Genomic DNA, 17529 nt, shown 5'->3' on the forward strand with positions numbered 1-17529 from the left:
CCAGCTTCCCTTGCACAGACAGGTGGCAGGTGATTCTGGGGCTCAGCCCACTCCCATAAAGGGTAGGTGTCTGTGCAGTGGTGCAGGATGGGCTCAGGGCCACTGTTCACCATGTGGAGAGCTGTTTCCAGCAGGAACCCACCATCATAACAGCACCTTCTATTGGTCAGCTCCTTCCAAACCAGTGTCGTGTTGCTGCGGCATTCAGCCTGCAGTCAGGATGGGAGGGCCAGAGGGCATCTTTGAGGAACTCAAAGATGGGGAAGCTGAGGCACAGAAAGAGCAAAGGAAGCTTCACGGAGCATCAGAAGGTTACTTGCGGAGTTATAGCTGAGATATGGGCCACTTGACACCCAATCCTAAGATATCAGAGTGCTCAGAGTTCCTTGGGGAAGAAGGCAGAAAAACGAATTTATTCCCATTTTACAAATAGGATGAGTGAGGCTCAGAGATGTGAAATGACTTGTCTGAAGTCATATCATGAAATAAAGCTGCATCATCATTGTTCGTTCTCATTTGGCCCTCACAACAGTAAGTTCCAGTTTTGTGTCCATTTTGCAAATGAATAACTGAGGCTCAAGGTCTCCAGGAACAAACCCCGGGTCTCTTGACTCCAAGTTCAGGGTCTCCATCCCACCGTGGGACAATATCTCCGACCCCACGAGCTTCTGCACTGAGAATGGATCCAAATTCATTCCTATCAGAAACAAAGAATCGTGATTACCAGGATCCCTTTTTTAACTTATGCAAAGGATTTTATATCTCCCTTCTGATTGTTCATTCATACCTCCATCCAGCAGAGAACTTCTACTCAGGCAAAGCATAATAATGAATAAAATTTTCTCTTACTCTCAAGTTGTTTACCTGTCTATAAATGTATAAAAAAAGACATGTCTATAAATAACAAGCAGTTAGCAGGCAGGGCAAGAGTTAATGTCATCAAAAAGTGAATCAAAGTCCAAACAGGTAAAGCGACTTGCCCAAGATCATACAAGTTAGCTGTGATGCCGTGCAATTTTAGATCTCTCCTATTCAATAAACCAAGATCTATGCTAGGCAGTTTGTAGATATTATTTCACTTTATCCTCATGCCAACCCTATGCAGTAGATACCGTTGTCCCCATTTTGTAGGTGGTAGAAGTGAGGTTCAGAGGATGTAAGCAATTTGGCCAGGGCTCTCACCTTGTGAGGGTCTGAGTTAGAATTACAGCCCAGATGTACTGCTCCAGACTTCTCTCTTACCCAACATTTTCTTCCCCAGAGGCGAGATATGGAGCACAAAATGTCACTTGTGAGACCTAGCTATTCTGCTTTTAAGGTTCTAGATGATCACGCTGGTGGAGGCTTACTCCAAGACTGGGCTCAGGCAGAAGGGCATGGGCCTGTCCAGCAGTGACACTGACCTCACGGGGGTGGATGAGGGCTTGCCCCAGGGTATTGATGGTTCCCTCCCACACTGGGCAATCACTCAGAAGGAGAATCAGCCAGTGGGAAGTGCCTTTCACGGTAGAAGTGCTCTTCCCAGCAAGAGGATTATTGAACTATCCCTGAAGAGGGATAACCCTTTAAGACAAGGAGACAAGAGATATTGATAGTTAACCATGTGTTTTCTTGACCAGAACTAAACTCAGAGACGGCAGTGAGGAGGACCACAAGCTGAATCATTGGTGTTGAGGAAGAGGGTGGGATAATAGATATTTGTTAAGCACCAGGATTTCCTACTTCCTTGCGCTAACTTGGAGGGTGATTAAAAATAGCCTTCCTTACATTATAAGTGAGAACACAGGTCCAGAAAGGTTATTTTACTTGTCCAAGTTTGCCCGGTTTGGCAGAGCTCGGACTATTGGCCATCGGTTCACACGTTACCATGGAGACATCCATCATTCCTGCCTGCATGGCACCTTTCTGTTCTTGTGGGTTCCCCCACCTTCATTCTGTCTCTCCTCTCCCTAGCCTGGAGGCAGTCTCTTTCTACTCTGGAGAAATCTTTCTTCCCTTTGTGTTTCTTCAAGACTCTCTCCTAAGTCCATAAATCCCCCTTCCTCTACAGGATTTGACTTTTTCAAAAAGAAAAAGCTAAAAACACTCTCATATTCTTCCTGTTTTCAACCCATGATGTGCTTAAATGGTTAAAAAAAAAAAAAAAAGGAGAAAATACAGGGAGAAAAAAGCCACACAGGTCAGTATCTCAAAATATTATCCCATTTCATATCTCCTTAAATCCCTTAAGCTTTTGAGATGGTAATGTTATTATCTCTAATTAATAAGAGAGGAAGCTAAAGTTCAGGAGGATTATGTGACTTCTCCAAGGTAACACTTAGATCCAGGATTCAAACCCAAGCTTGTAAGGCTCCAGTAGTCAAGATTTTAACCACCATGTCCCACTAATGCACTACTTGTGAGAAAAAAAAAAAAATCAAAATTGGCCGGAGACAAGGAGTGACTTCCCGAAGATCCTTCAGCAAGTCAGCAGAACGGGAACCCAGTTTGCTGATTACAGGCACATCAATGAGTACTGACATTTAATGGGCATCCCCTGCGTGCATCTGACCTATGCTCCCATCCTCCAGTCTCTAAGGAGGTTATACTCAACTGAGCCCTAGAATAAAGTTCAGAGAGGAAAAAGACATTCCTTAGAGTGTCAACCAAACTATAGACCTATGTACCCGAGTGGGTAAGGACAGGATGGTGAAAAAATGTTTCATAGAAAGTGTCAACAGCTTCAGCTTCAACTAATTGGTAGTAGTTGCCTGAAGCACTGTGTTAAGATGACTTCTGGGGCTGAATCAGTAGCAAAGAGTGTTTTGATTGATTAGTGATGTCTGTCATTAGTGCAGGAAAGGGAGGTGACAGTATGCATGCCATATATTTATCTTTCCCAGGATGGGAATGCTACAGTTCTTGGAAGGAGCAGATCAAGTACCAACCATTGAATACTTACTCTGCTGCCATGCTTTTTACATTCATTGTTTCAAAGACTGTTGATCTCAGGACACCCTCTCTCCCCCATTTTACAAATGAGAAAACAGAACCTCAGAAAGATGAAGTCACTTTCCCAAGGCTAAAGAAGCTAGTCAGTGGTTAACCAGCTCTGATGACTACTGGTAAATACATAAGCTATTAGAGTGATGAATAGACTATCAATAGGTGAGCAATCCCAGAACTTGTTAATTAGTGTGTAAATGTATATATTTGACCAGAGGGCTTTGTCTTGTTTATCTCCATACACTCAGTAGCTAGCACAGGGCCCAGGACACCCAACATGTTGGACAGCCAGCACCCAATGCATAGTTATTTAGAACTACGGACAGGCACTGTGCTAGACACCCTTAAAGGGGTGGTTCAGAGAGTAAAGAGATTTGGCTATGCATATATTGACAGGGAAGACAGGATCAAGGGCCAGCCTGCCCACTGCTGATTCTCAAGATGCCAAGCTAAGCGGACACATTTCATGATCTCCTCAGGCAAGTCAGGGAGCTGAAGCAGGACAAGGGGGAGGAAACGGGTGTCCTGCACCAAGGGAGCTATTTCTGGCTTTGTGTTCTGCCAGCAGGATGCTGGGAGGCTGTAGGAGCTGGATCTGCTGCTGGGGCTTACTCAGAGTCAGGACAATGCCAGCTTCGTCTTGCCTGGAACACCTGAATGCCATGTAAGAGGGGGACGGCAGTGGGGAGGGTTGGCTCCTCATGGAGCCCAATCTTCTTCCGCCACATCTTTTCCCAGCTGTGTCCAGCCTCTGTCAAGTTTGGGGGTGATTTATCTTATCTGCAGAGTTGGCATATTACATTTTTAAAGAGTTTCAAATTATGAAGCATTATGAGATGAGTAGAATGATTTTTTTTTCTGTTTCACAGATGAGAAAACTAAGACTAATCGAGTTATTTATAACAGCAGTAACAACTACAACAGTATAAGTCAGACATTATGCTAAGCATTTCATACATGGTAACTCATTAAAGCTTCACAATATTGAGCTTTATTCCCTGTGAGACAGGGAATATTGTCTCTGTTTTGCAGATGGGGAAACTGAGGTCCAAAGAGGTCAAGACTTCATTAGGCTCAAGTCCCATCTGATTCCAGAGCCCATGTGGCTTAATCTCCGTGCTGTACTGCCTCCTTGTCAAGCAACTAATTCACTTATTAATTAAGAATTTGCATTTATGTAGTGTTTTATGTTTTCTGAATACTTTATGTATATTTGTGTCTTTGAGTTGTACTGTGGTTGAACTCTCATACTATAAAGGTAGATGGAAGAGGTATTCTTTTTTGCTTCGCATCCTTTGACACATCAGAAATGGTGCCCTGAGTCGGAAAGATGCTTCTACTCTGCTCTGTACCATGCTTTGTACGGCACATTTGATATACATGATACCTTGAATAGTACAGCAACGTAATCTCTGCACTGTACTGTGTTTCTCTTCCCCAAGCCTCAATTTTGTTATCTCTAAAATGGGAGAGAGAACCTTCTTCCAAAGTTACTGTGAGCATTGGAGACGATAAACTAGAAAGAAGAGCCTAATATACCTGATACATCAAAGAAGCACCCAGTTATATACTGTGGAGTCTGCCATTTTATAGGAGTGAGCAACTACTTCCCTTGCTGGTTCTCTTTAAAGATGGGGATGAACAATTATGAGGTGACTGGCTGGAGTTAGCCTGGTCATCTGTAACTGAGAATTTGCACCAAGTTTATTCTTAGCATCCTCTTCTCTCCCCTGTGATCCCCTGATCACCAGAAAGGAAGGGACTCGGGCCCAGGAGCCATGAAATCTCCGATATGTTTAACCCCAGTGGATGGATGCAGCATTTCCAGTGATGGGTCCTGTGTTCAAGACCTTGGTGGTGTTGGTTTCCACCTGAACAGTGCCAGGCCAGAGCTTTAGTCAGGATTGGGTTAAACTGTTTCTAGGTGCAAGAGGCACCTCTGAAAAAGTACAGGCAAAAAGAACACAGAAAATGTATTTACCATTGGAACATAGATTTTGTGATTACAAGTCATCTAGCCACGCACAGCCCTATCCTCGGGCTGTAATTATGTTTGTTCTGAGGTTTCTCAAGAAAACTAGAGATGGAGGCATTTCACCAGAGCCTAACCTAAGTGAAACCTTAGCGCTATCTTGAGTCATTGGGTTGTTTGACCATTGGAACCTGGGAATCAGTGCCACTGGAGAGATGAGGACTTCCACTCCTCCCTTTCTTTCTTATGAATCACTCAGACCACTGCAATCAATTCCTAGCACTCCTTTCTCCAAGAAACATATTCTCTGACCCTGTCTGCTGGCTGCTGATACCATTTGGCCTCAAAAAATAAGCAGAATAGATATCACCTTGGATGCTGCAAGGTCATTAAATGAGGAAAATGTAGTCAGGGTAGGCAAGAATGACAGCTATAACAGATAAAGCTTGGGATCTCAGTGGCTTGATATGATCCAATCATGTCCTGCTCATATCTCCGTCCTATGTGGGTTGAAGAAGGGTTTTTCTTCATGTAGCCATACAGGGACCCATTTCCATGGCATGGCTTCAAGTTTCTATGGCATGATCCAAATGAAAGATGAGGAAAATGAACCAAGGTGGAGAGATCCCACTTGCTCTTAACTGCTTCAACCTGGAAGTAACCCAGCACTTTCATTTACATTTCATTGGTGGAAGCTAGTCACAAGATCCCATCTAGGTGCCGAGACAACTGGGAAGTGTAATCTAGTAACATGTCTGGGTGGAAAGGGAAGGGAGTTTGGTACCATCCTCTCTCATAATGGGAGTTGCCTGACATTCCTGAAATCACATACCAGTGTGAGCATCTGAGGTCTGCCCAATAAGTTTTTTCTCCCTATGAGAAGAGGGAAAGAAAAATAAGTTACTGTCCATTGAGCGTTTACTACGACTCAGGTACTGTGCTAAACTCTTCACAGACATTAGCATGTTTAATGTACATATTTTTTTTCAAGTATATGCTGTTGTTCCCATTTTACAGACAAAGGGAGTCCCAAAGAAAGGAAGAGAATGATTAAAATCACACAGCTAGAAACCTCTGGTGCCAGGATTTGAAGATAGATCTTAACCATTTTACCACACTGCCCACATGAAGTGCAGCTTTCCAGATGTTTGGGGGAGGATAAAACATGGTGACAGACAAAGCGATTAGCCAGTGCATGGGCCACCATTACTGTTTATTTAACACTGGTTACAAAAAAGAAAACAAGAGAAGAACTTAGCCTCTAGAAAGTTCCTTTTTGATCTTTGGGAAGTAATCTCCCCTGATTGTTTTTTCCTTTGCAAAACCATTTATTCACTTGAACGTTCAGTAACTTATTTATTCAGTGTGTTTTATGTGACAGGCCTGGTGCTGGATGCTTGGGAAGTAACGATGAACTAGACACAGTCTCTTCTCTCAAGGAGGAGAGGTAGGGTTTCGGATGGATTCATTCTCCCCAAATTCTTAGAGATTATGAGAAAGGACACCAGCGTTGTCAGAAACTTGGGTTCTGATTGGCCATTGGGATGGGATAGAAACCCAATTGACTGGAAGGGTCTCTTTCCCATTCATGGGACAAACCAAGTAAGAAGGCAGATATAAAGGACTGTATTATTTAGGTCTTTCCAGAACGTTTTCCTTTTCTTGATAGTGACAGTACCTTACTTCCATACCATTCAGGGCCACAATAGACACAATTATATTTCTAAATTACCATAGACACTCTATTGATATAGAGCTAGCATATGATACTAGGAGAGCCAGTCTCAGCCCTTCTCTGGGATCAAGTGCAAGGGAGGGGCTCTCATTGGACTCAGGTGGTGAGAAAGGCCAAGCTGGATAGCAGTAGTAATAGTAACACCTAGCATTTATTGAGTGTTTACCCCAATGCCAGGCACCATGCTAAGCATTATATGTGAACTATGTTGCTTAATCCTCACAACCACCCTATAAGGTGGGTACTTTTTCATCATCCTCATTTTACCATTGAGAAACCTGGAGCTCAGAGAAGTGATAGCACTGATTCAAGGTCACACATTTAGTAAGAAATAAAACAGGGATTTGAACCCCAGACCCTGTGCTCATAGCCACTCTACAATATTGCTGTATTATGTCTGTATAGTTATATCTGGGTCCTAGGAAAGAAAGGTATGTGAGAAAGCTCTGTTAGCCTTGGGGTACAGCCTGATCAAGGACCAGGGGTGAGTGGATTGAACTCATTCACTTGGGCTACACTCCTCTGCCTCCCCTTATTCCCCAAGAACTGTGTCATCCGATCAAACCCCCAAACTGCAGGGCTCTTTACCCTCATTGTCTCTAGCCTGCCTGAGCCCTGGTCCCCAGGGTTCTGTGACATCCTTGAATTCCTGATGCTCTCGGGGACATGCTGCAAAAGATTGAAGTCAGCAATTGTGTAGATCGCTGACTGTCAAAAATGAGGGCAATTTTATATATTTTTTCGGTTCCTATTTCTTCTACTTGCTTTCCCTCAAGGGTTTGAGATTGTTAAGCAGGTGAGCTGGTAAAGGTTACAAGGGGAGGTCACCAACTAAAAGTGAGATATCTCCAATGCATGGATATCCAGACATAGCTAAGATACCACTCCCAGCACGGCCCCAAAAGGAAGTCCTTTTAATGGGCAGTAGAAAGATTGGAGGGACACAGGAAGGTCCCTGTCCTCTCATATCTCAGTGGGATCTTTGGACCTGTCAACCACACACCACAAAGTCTTCCTAAGCAAACCATCATAGAGAAAATGCTGAATTATCTTTGTATTCTCTCTAGGGATGACAATATTACAAAATTGTCATATGAAGAGGCGATCAGAATATACAGCCAAAAATTCTAGGGAATAAAGTATGATAGATGTGTTTCAGAATGTTAATCAAAAAAAAAAAAGTGCTATACTCTGGATTTGGCATGTTGGTAGGTTTTCCTGGCTTTTAACTTTTTATCATGTGTTACCTTCTCATTCTAAATAAATATTCACATAAGGACCTAACTTCATTTTTGAGATTTCATACTCTTTTTCTTTAAAAAACAGCTCCCAAACTGTGTAAGCTTCAGGCCTCACACACTTGGTTATGCTCCTGGTTCAAAGATTCCAAAACCATAGGATTCTGTCTTGTTGTTGTTGTTGTTGTTGTTGTTGTTGTTGTTGTTGTTGTTAAGTTTATCTATTTATTTTGAGAGAGAGAGAGGAGGGTGGAGGGACAGAAAATCCCAAGCAGGATCCACGCTGTCGGTGCAAAGCCCGATGCAGGGGCTTGAACTCACCAAGCATGAAATCATGACCTGAGCCAAAATCAAGAGTTGGATACTTAACCCGCTGAGCCACCCGAACACTCCTAGGATATTGTGGTTTTTATGCCACATGGATCCAGCGTTTGTCATCAGCTGAGCCCTTTGGGGTTATTCCTACCCTCTAGGAGACAGTGTCCATTAGGACCTTTGGTTCCTAGACCTCACAGTCCTAGAAGTTCCCCCTTTGTGCCCCAAATATTTGTGAACCAGGACGGTGAATGCCAAGGGGTTCAGCAAAGCCCTGCAGTGTCGATGGCATCTGCTTCTCAATGGAGGAGGGGCGAATGAGGCAGAGAGCTCTCCGAGGAGGCCTGCTTTCCACTGGATTTCTACATTCATTGGGGTTTCTCTATTTTCCATCCCACGCTGACAGATCGAGTGAGAGAACTAGGTAGGTCAGAGTGAGGAGAGGCTCCAGCCCCAAGCAAATAGGCCGGAGTGTGGCAGCCTACTCAACAAGTCGGCCAAGAGCCAGGACTCAAACCCAGGGAAGAGACCAGCTTTCCTGCATGCTCTGCTCCCCCAGATGCAGAGAAGGCTCTTTGCTTCCTGCTGGGGAAGAAGTGGAGACAGTTTCCAGAGCCTGGAAAATAAGTATGTCCCAGATGCCACCAAGCCACAGGCTCTGCTTCAGGAGCTATTTTCCTTCGTTCTGTTGGCAATACCCCAGGCTTCCTCCTCCATTATGATTTCACTATAGTTTGGGGGCACCCAACTGGTTTCCCCAGAGAAGATGGAAAAAAAAAAAAAAAACCGCCGCTAAGCCATATCACAGTCCCTGTGGCTGCAGATTCCAGTGTCTACAGTTGCACAAAAGCTTAATTTGAAATAAACAGAATGAAAGTTGTACAACAGGCTTGGTCCTGGGTATAGACTCCCCAAGCCCTAGCTGACTGTGGGGGAGAGGGGAAGGGCATGGGGGAACCATTCCCCCTTCTGAAGTTCTCCACACGAAGTTCTAGGAGTTGGGGGCGGGGGGCTGGTGGTTAACCGTTTCCTAGCCTGAGCCTAGAGAGGCTGGATCCTAATCTCTCAGAGCTGAATGGGCTCCATTTTGCAGATGGAGAAACAGAAACTCAGGAGCCCTTCTGAGATGTTAAGTGGAATTGTCCCCAGGGAGATTGTAATATGGCAGTTGCCAACCTTGGCTGCACGGTGGTATCCCCTGGAGATCTTTACAAAATACAGATGCCTGGACCCCACATCCAGACATTCTGATTTAATTGATTCAAGGTGATATCTGAGCATCAGGAGTTTTTAAATGCTCTTTAGGGTATTCTAATGTGCAATGATGATTGTGAACCGATGGAGCAACTGTGAAGGAACAGAGAGATCTGTGTTTGAATCTTAGCTCCACTATTTTATAACTGTGTCGTTGAGCAAACGATTTCATTCGTGTGCACCTAAGTGTCCTTCATCTGTAAATTGGAGCTAATGGGAATATCTACGCCATATAGGGTCAAAGTAGGAACTAAATGAGGTAATAGACACTAAGTGCTTAAAGCAGCGCCTATCACATTGTAAGTGATCAACACTTGTTGGTTTTATCATTGTCATTATTGTTGAGATTGTATTACTAATATACATCATTACCCCAAGCCCCCATGTTGGGAAATGGAGGCTCAGATTGCTAGTCCGTTGATGGAGGGATTGGAATTCAAGCGACCCGATTCTCTTGTTCTGACAGCAAACGAGCTGTGTGACCTTGGGCAGATCTCTTAACCTCTCTGAGTTTAGTCGCCTCATCTTGCCAGATGGATCTCACAGCCCTTGGCCATCTACCATCGAGAGAAGTTGTGAGATTCCAATAAGATAATGGATTTGAATGAGCTTTGAAAACGGGAATGCACCGGAGGAATTTCAGATATTATGATTATGACGGCCATTTCATCCCCCTCGTGCCCTGGCTGGCCCATCTGTTCTGGGAGCTTTTGGGTCTCTCTCTGCCTCCTTTGGCCGCCAGTCCTGAACTGCTCAGTCTGACATTTGGGCAGGTTCCAGGGAGGATTCTGCCCCTCCTCCATCTGCCCCTCAAGTTAACTCTTTTCTCTCTCCTCATTTGGCCTACCAGGCCCAATATCTGACTCCAAAGTGTGTGGTGATGGTATGTGAGGAGAGGTGCTCATCTTATTCTCTCCCTGGGGTTAGGAAGGAGCCAAAGATCTTGGATTTCAGCCAGTGGAAGAGTTGGAAGTTTCCTGAGATCTTCTAGATGGAACAGCAGGTTCCAGGCAGAGTGGAGAGGTAGAGTGGGGATTTGAACCCAGTGCCCTGAGCCCCCATCTAGTGTTCTTGTGCTATACCATCCCCACCCCATGGCTCTGAATGCTGAGTGCTTGGCTTTGGAACATGGGTCTCCTCTAGTCCCTCAACTTCTCTTGGAAGAGTTAGTGCCTGTGGCAGAATATCAGAGATTAGAGCAGGGATGTGGGAGGCGGGGTGGGGGGGGGGGAGTTGGGGGGGTGGGAGGTGGGAGTTGCTGCTTCCCCCAGGAGCCTGGGCTGTCTCCCTAGGTGAATTCGTGACCTTGATGATCTTAGCCAAATCATGTAACTCCTCTGAGATGCAGGTTCCTCAGCCATGCGATGGGAAAACCACCACCCGTATATCTACTGGTCAAATGAGACCATTAGTGAGGAGGTTTGTAACCTCTCTTCCTCTCTTGCCTCCGATGCCAGTACTACTGCTGGGGATGAGGGAGATGAGCTGATTCCGCCAGCCCCATCCCCTGGCCAGAGAGCAGAATGGGGTGGGGGATGGGGGGGGAACCAGGCACAGGCATCTGGGCTGCTCAGAGCTGTGTGGGCTGGGAGGAGCCTGGGAGAAGGCAGGGCCTGCCTGGGATTGGCAGCTGCAGACCTGCCGGCAGATGGTCTCCTAAGTGGGCCACCCCAGGGTCAGCTTTATGGATTTGTGCATTAACCCTTCCCTCTCCAGCAGCCCTCAGACACTAGTTAGTTTTGACTTTGACCTGACCCACAGAAGCTACCAGGTCTCTAACTGAGCTGTAGACTAGACCCTGGCCCGCATCTTACCACTCCCTTCCCCCCACCAAGGGACAAACCATTCCTTGCATGTATGGGACACTTAACAGTATGCAGAGCCAGATTCTTTGGATCCTCACAATACTCAGGGCTGGGCAAGACTGATGATTGAACATACTTTTAATATTTGTCATTTGTCTTAATACCAATTTTGGTAAATATTAAGTACAAAGAAGAAAGTATCACTACACACTGTGAATATTTTGGAGTTTAGTCTTCTGGATTCACTAACTCTTATTCTTTCCCCCTCTCTCGTTTTCTTATCTTACTACTTCTTTCACTATGTCTTACTCAACATGGGATAATATTGGGTATGTTTTTTTTCACTTCATATTTTTTTTCTAATTTAACAATATAGTCTGAGTATGTTCCCATGCCAGTAAATACCCATCCACCTCATCATTTTTAATGCCTGCATAGTCTTCCATGGCAGATATTTATCAAAAGTAACACTTACTCATCTCCCATTGTTGGGTGACATCGTAGGATAGAGGAGGAAACAAATTCAGAGAGGGTCAGTAACTAGCCCAAAATCACACAGCTTGTAAATAAGAGCTTGAACTTGAACTTGGGTCTTGGGACTTGAAATTCAGTTCTCTTTTTTAGGGTAAAAGAAGTGAAGGTTTAAGAGTGCTAGTGCTCTACACCAATATGGAACCAACCTCACTCCAAGGGGGAATCCAGACAAGACTTGCTTACTGATTTTTCAGTTCACTCAATTCTGGGTTAGAGTCTCAGTCCGATCTCTATTGGCTGTGTGACTTTGGGCAGCCTCACTCCCTTCTCCGAGCTTCAATTTCTTCATCCATAAAAAAAGGACTATTAAAATCTAGCTTATCAGGCCATCGGGGGGATTAGAGTAGACAAGAAATTGCTTGCCAAGTATGTGACACATAGTGGGTGCCTGACGGTGAAGCTAATACTATTCCATTGTTGCTAGAATTTTTGGTATTATTACTTACAAGAATATGAATAATATTAATATAATCTAATATCTATTAGCATTTTCTAATATCTAATATTATCTCATGCTATCTAATATCTAATAATATCAGACTCTAATAGTAGTATTAGCCCCAGTCCAGGGGCTGTAAGACTTCCAGCAAGTCCCCTTACCTCCGCTGACCTCAGTTTACCTGTCTGAAAGCAGGATGCTTCCCTTGATGATTTCTGAGGGTGGTTCTATTCTCACTCCCAGCTCCCTATGAGAATGCATGTTAACCCTTGCAGGCCTGGTCTGCCTCCTCTCCTCCATCAATGATTTTTTCTCTTCCCCCACCAGCCAGAGCCAACTGGCCTCCCATCCCCCACCAGCTCTCTGGGCCTTTGACACTAATTGATACGGAGTATTCCCTCTAATCCTGCCTCTGCCTCGGGGGCCCTTGTTCCTAGGGCATCTGCTTGGTGAGAGGAGGAGGAGGCAGGGCCTACCGCCACCCGCCTGTCTGCCATCTGGTCCCCTTCCCCTCCCTCTTCTCAGAGCCACCAAGAAAAATCTGTAATGAATCTGTGGCCCCCCGCCCAAGGGGGTGGGGTGAGACCAGGCACATGCTGGCTGCAAACACGAGTTCGAGCTGGAACACACACACACACACACACACACACACACACACACGCTTATAGACACAATTATTAGCAAAGCTTTTGTGCAGCTCTCTCTGGCCTGCTCCGGCTGAACAGCTGCTAGAAGGGCTCAGGAGCGAAATGCTAACAGGAGGGGAACTTTAATTATCCTACCGAATGGCATCTTTGGCAGCCCCCAGGGAATGGACGAAATGGGGAAGAGGGAAAGCAGGGGAGAGAAAGACAATTAAATAAGAGAATCCATCCGGGGGCAAAAAGGGGTGCGCTAGCTAGCTAATGGAGAGGAGTGACAGGGAGATTCACATGGCTCCTCGCCACAACGAGCCAGACCTTTCTCAAATCCAGGGGTTGAAGAAAAGATCTGGAGAAGTTGCAGGTTCCCTCTCTCTTCCTGGGTCCATCTGCCCTGCATGGCTTTCTCTCACACAGGCGACAGGTCTGCCTTCCAAAGCTTGGTGTCAAGGGCAGGGCTTTGGACTCTGCACATCTGGGTTCTAATTCAGCTCTGCTCCTTGCTGGCTCTGTGACCTTGAGCCAACTACTTCACCCCTCTGAGCCTTGGGGTTCCTCTGTGTGAAATGGAAATAGCAGTAATACCTACTCACGGGGTTGTTGAAGCAGATAAGATCATTCATGCAAAGAGCAATGTTTATGGAGGGCCTGTGGTGTACCAGGCCCTATGCTAGTCAGAGTTACAAGAGAACATAAGAGAGAGGGGAGGAGGGGAGGTGCAAACAATGCACAAGGAAACCAACTAATAAAAAAAAGTAAATTGTGACTAGGGCCCCAATGCCAGTTACTTCAAGGAACTTTTCCTTCCTCTCCTGTCAGCCACAACAATTTTTCCCCTTTCTTTCTTAGTTTCTGAGCTGGTGTGTGGCACTTCTGTAAGGGGATATTCTAATGTTTCATGACTGTTTGCCAATGCAAGTATATTTTCCCTGTGTCAAACAGCATCAAGCTCAGCGCCTGGTACATAGCAGGTGCTCAGAAAATATTTTCAGACACACCTACGTATCTTAAGCGGTGGGGGTGGGGGGGGTGGAAAGGACCAGCCCTTACATGGGAGGCCAAGAGGGGATTATGCACTTCAAAAATCCTCTTTGTTCTTTTAGAGTTAAAAACTAGACATTTTGCACTCTCCAGATTGGCATAAACTAAAATGTGTGATAACAGCATATTTTGATGAAGAACAGGTATACCTGTACATTCCTGGTGGGAGTATAAACTTGTATGATAGTTTGGCATTTGTCAAAGAAAAAAAAAGTTGCCTACTCTACGCCCAGCTTTTGATATCATTTCTAGAGGAAAAAAGGAAGTGAGTTCGAGAGTGTTCATTGCAGCCAGGTTTATTGTGGAAGAAAGACCACGAACAGCCCAAATACCCTTCAGTAGGAGAAATCGTTAAAGAAACACTGCGTAACTCTGAAATACAGTGCAACACTTGAAAAGGATGTATCAGTACAGATTTCTAAGAGATTGCGAGAGAAAAAAGCAATTTGCAGCATGATGATAATATTTTGTACGCTGTGCATACACAAAAGCGCTCTAGGTGTCTGTATAAGTAACATACCAAAGGACACCATATACTGTATATAAATATATATGCATAGAAAAATTTCTCAAAGGATGTACACCAAACTGCAGGTGACATGTCACTGCTGGAGAAGGGGCCTGGGACTTGGTGGGTTTTTAGCTTGATCTCGGTGGCTTATGTATTTAATGAGAATGTTTTCATAAATGTCAAGATTCTTCTCTGTTTTAGTTTTGTACACAAACATTAATTTTAAAAAAGAATGGGTAGAGGGCAAATAAATAGCAAAACAAACAAACAAGTCCTACAAAGAAGCTTAGGATTTCCATAGTCAGGTTTTTCAACCTTGGTGCTGTCGACATTTGAGGCCAGATCATTCTTCATTGTGGGGACCCTCCCTGTTTACCCTACACCCTAGGATGTTTAGCAGCATCCGTAGAATCTCCCTTGCCCCCTAGTGTGACAACCAGAAATGTCTCCAGAGATTGCCAAATGTCCCCTGGGGAGCCAAATTGCCACTGGTTGGCACCCACTTATCCAGTCCTGGAAGTCCAAAATGGCTGGACAATCAGGACTTTAAGGCAACTGCTACAAATCAAAAGATGTCTGAAAGCTTTGGAAATTAAAAAACAAAAAACCCACATTGAGTGGTCTCTTGCCTTCCTATGGGACTAGGGAGGAGCAGTTGCTTAGTGGAAGGAGCCCAGTTGGAGTCTGACAGTCTGACCTACAGCTTCCCGGGTAGCCATCTTCACATTTATGAAATGGGGAGACTAGCATCTCTTTTATGTGGGTCACTGTAGGTCTTGGGCATCTTGATATAAATGGCTTGGGTGGAAATCAACATACCTAGTTTCAAATCCCAAGTGAGTAACCTTGGGCAGGCCACTTCACCATCCTAAGTCTCTGAAAGGGGGATGATGATAATACCAATCTTGTGGTTTGAAGATTAAATGAGATAATGTCTGCAGGCACTTACCAGTGCTCTGGTATGGTTGAGTGCTCAGTAAATGGTGGCCATAATGCTTTGGATGGCAATGTTGTTGATTGAACATTAGCCACTGACCTGATATAAGCCAGTAGGATTTCCATGGGGAAGGGCATCAGAGTTTTTCTTTTCCACCTCCCCCCGAAGGCCAGATGTCTGCCCTAAAGTGAATGGGCACCGTTCATTCATTCATGCAGCAGGAGTCTACCATGTGCTCACTGTGGACCACTTCCTTTGGACAGAGATGAATCACACAGGGTTCCACCCACAGAGAGCTCCAGTGCTCCACTATAACCTGGCATCTGACCTGGGACTCACCTGGGTGTCTTTCTAATCAAGGTTCCCATGACACAATTCCCAGGAGGACATCCCCTGACTCAGCAACACTGCTTGGAGACAAAGCTTTCTGTGAACCATTCTCTACCACCCATCTTCCCTGCCTCCATAGTCAGCCTTTTCTACTTGTCTTCCTTTTCCCATTTCGGAATTGGAGGGCAAAATGATGGCAACCTTAATAATATAATTTTCTGTTATTTTTCCTGTTTTTCAACTTGTCTGTCTCCCCTCTTCTTTTTTTTTTTTTTTCAACGTTTATTTATTTTTGGGACAGAGAGAGACAGAGCATGAACAGGGGAGGGGCAGAGAGAGAGGAAGACACAGAATCGGAAACAGGCTCCAGGCTCTGAGCCATCAGCCCAGAGCCTGACGCGGGGCTCGAACTCACGGACCGCGAGATCGTGACCTGGCTGAAGTCGGACGCTTAACCGACTGCGCCACCCAGGCGCCCCACTCCCCTCTTCTTTTAATCAACCCAGTGATTATCTTTGTCTGCGACAGTGGCCCTCTCCCTTTTTTCAGCGTCACTCTAGCTGACTCAACCAACTTCTCCCTTCAATGCCACGTGGCCTCCATCTTTGCTCTTTAAACCATGGTTCTTTGCTATTTTTTCTGCAAAGACCCTGCAGATTTCCTTTATTGTTTTTTGTCAGTTACCCCTTACCTAAGCATTTCTAGTTTTCCTGTCCCAATTGATAATACCACCCCTGCTTAGTGATTTTCTCTGTTGACATTTCTTATGTCTCTGTTTACTCCTACCCAAGACAGAGTCTGACCCAATTACCTTCTCAACCTTAGGGAAGGCAGGAGAGAAAAATCTCACCAGGTGTTTTACATCAACCCAGGAGATAATGCTATTTATTCCCAGCATGCATTGGGCTACAGGTGTAATTAACAGAAGGATAGGTGAAAATTGGATCCCCCTCTAATGTCTCCAGATATGCCTGCACAATGGGGAAGCATCGTTATTATTTCTTTAACTAAGTGACATGAATTCCAAGAATATCAGATCGATGTTTGCACATGAGTAATAAACAAAACAAATTTTGGAGTTAAACAATTAAGCTGCTTACTTTTCTGTACCAATTTATCCCTCCAGCAGCGTGAAGAACATCAGCAATGACAACACCACTAAAGGACTCCTAGTATCTCTAGTTCAGTGATGAGAAAATCGGGCCCAGAGAGGTTGAGCAGTTAACTCAGTGTAACATAGGTGTAAATAGAACATGAGCTGGGGTGAGTACTCATACTGATTTCTAGATTTTAAGGGCAGTACTGAATCATCAGCTTTCTGCTATTTTTAAAACAAGTTTTAATCATGAAAGTAACACATGGCAATAGTTTATCAAAAATACTACAAAAGTAGTGAAAGGCGTTTCACTACTCGTATCTGCTAGAGACAATTACTATTTTGCTTTCTTATACATCTTTCTAGAAATGTTTCCTATGAGAATACTATACACTGCATCAGGAAACGTGTCACTTCTTCTTAACTTTGTATCTTGGGTTTTAAAATATATCACAACAGGGGCGCTTGGGTGGCTCAGTTAAGCATCCGACTTCAGCTCAGGTCATGATCTTGCGGTTCGTGGTTCGAGCCCTGTGTTGGGCTCCGTGCTGACCGCTCGGAGCCTGGCGCCTGCTTTGGATTCTGTGTCTCCCTCTCTCTCTCTGCTCCTCCCCCGCTCACACTCTGTCTTTCTCTCAAAACTAAACATTAAAAAAATTTTTTTAAAAATCACTACATTTGGAGCTTCCATATTCT

General features: G+C 44.7%; 1 protein-coding gene across 3 annotated transcripts in view; it reads left to right on the plus strand.

Annotated features, from left to right (window-relative positions):
• Positions 1-17529, plus strand: part of SRRM4 (serine/arginine repetitive matrix 4) — a 154573-nt gene that overhangs the window by 10942 nt on the left and 126102 nt on the right. The window lies entirely within an intron of this gene.

This window comes from Puma concolor, chromosome D3, assembly GCF_028749965.1.
Source record: "Puma concolor isolate L17-30 chromosome D3, mPumCon1.1.hap2, whole genome shotgun sequence".
NCBI classification, from domain to species: domain Eukaryota; kingdom Metazoa; phylum Chordata; class Mammalia; order Carnivora; family Felidae; genus Puma; species Puma concolor.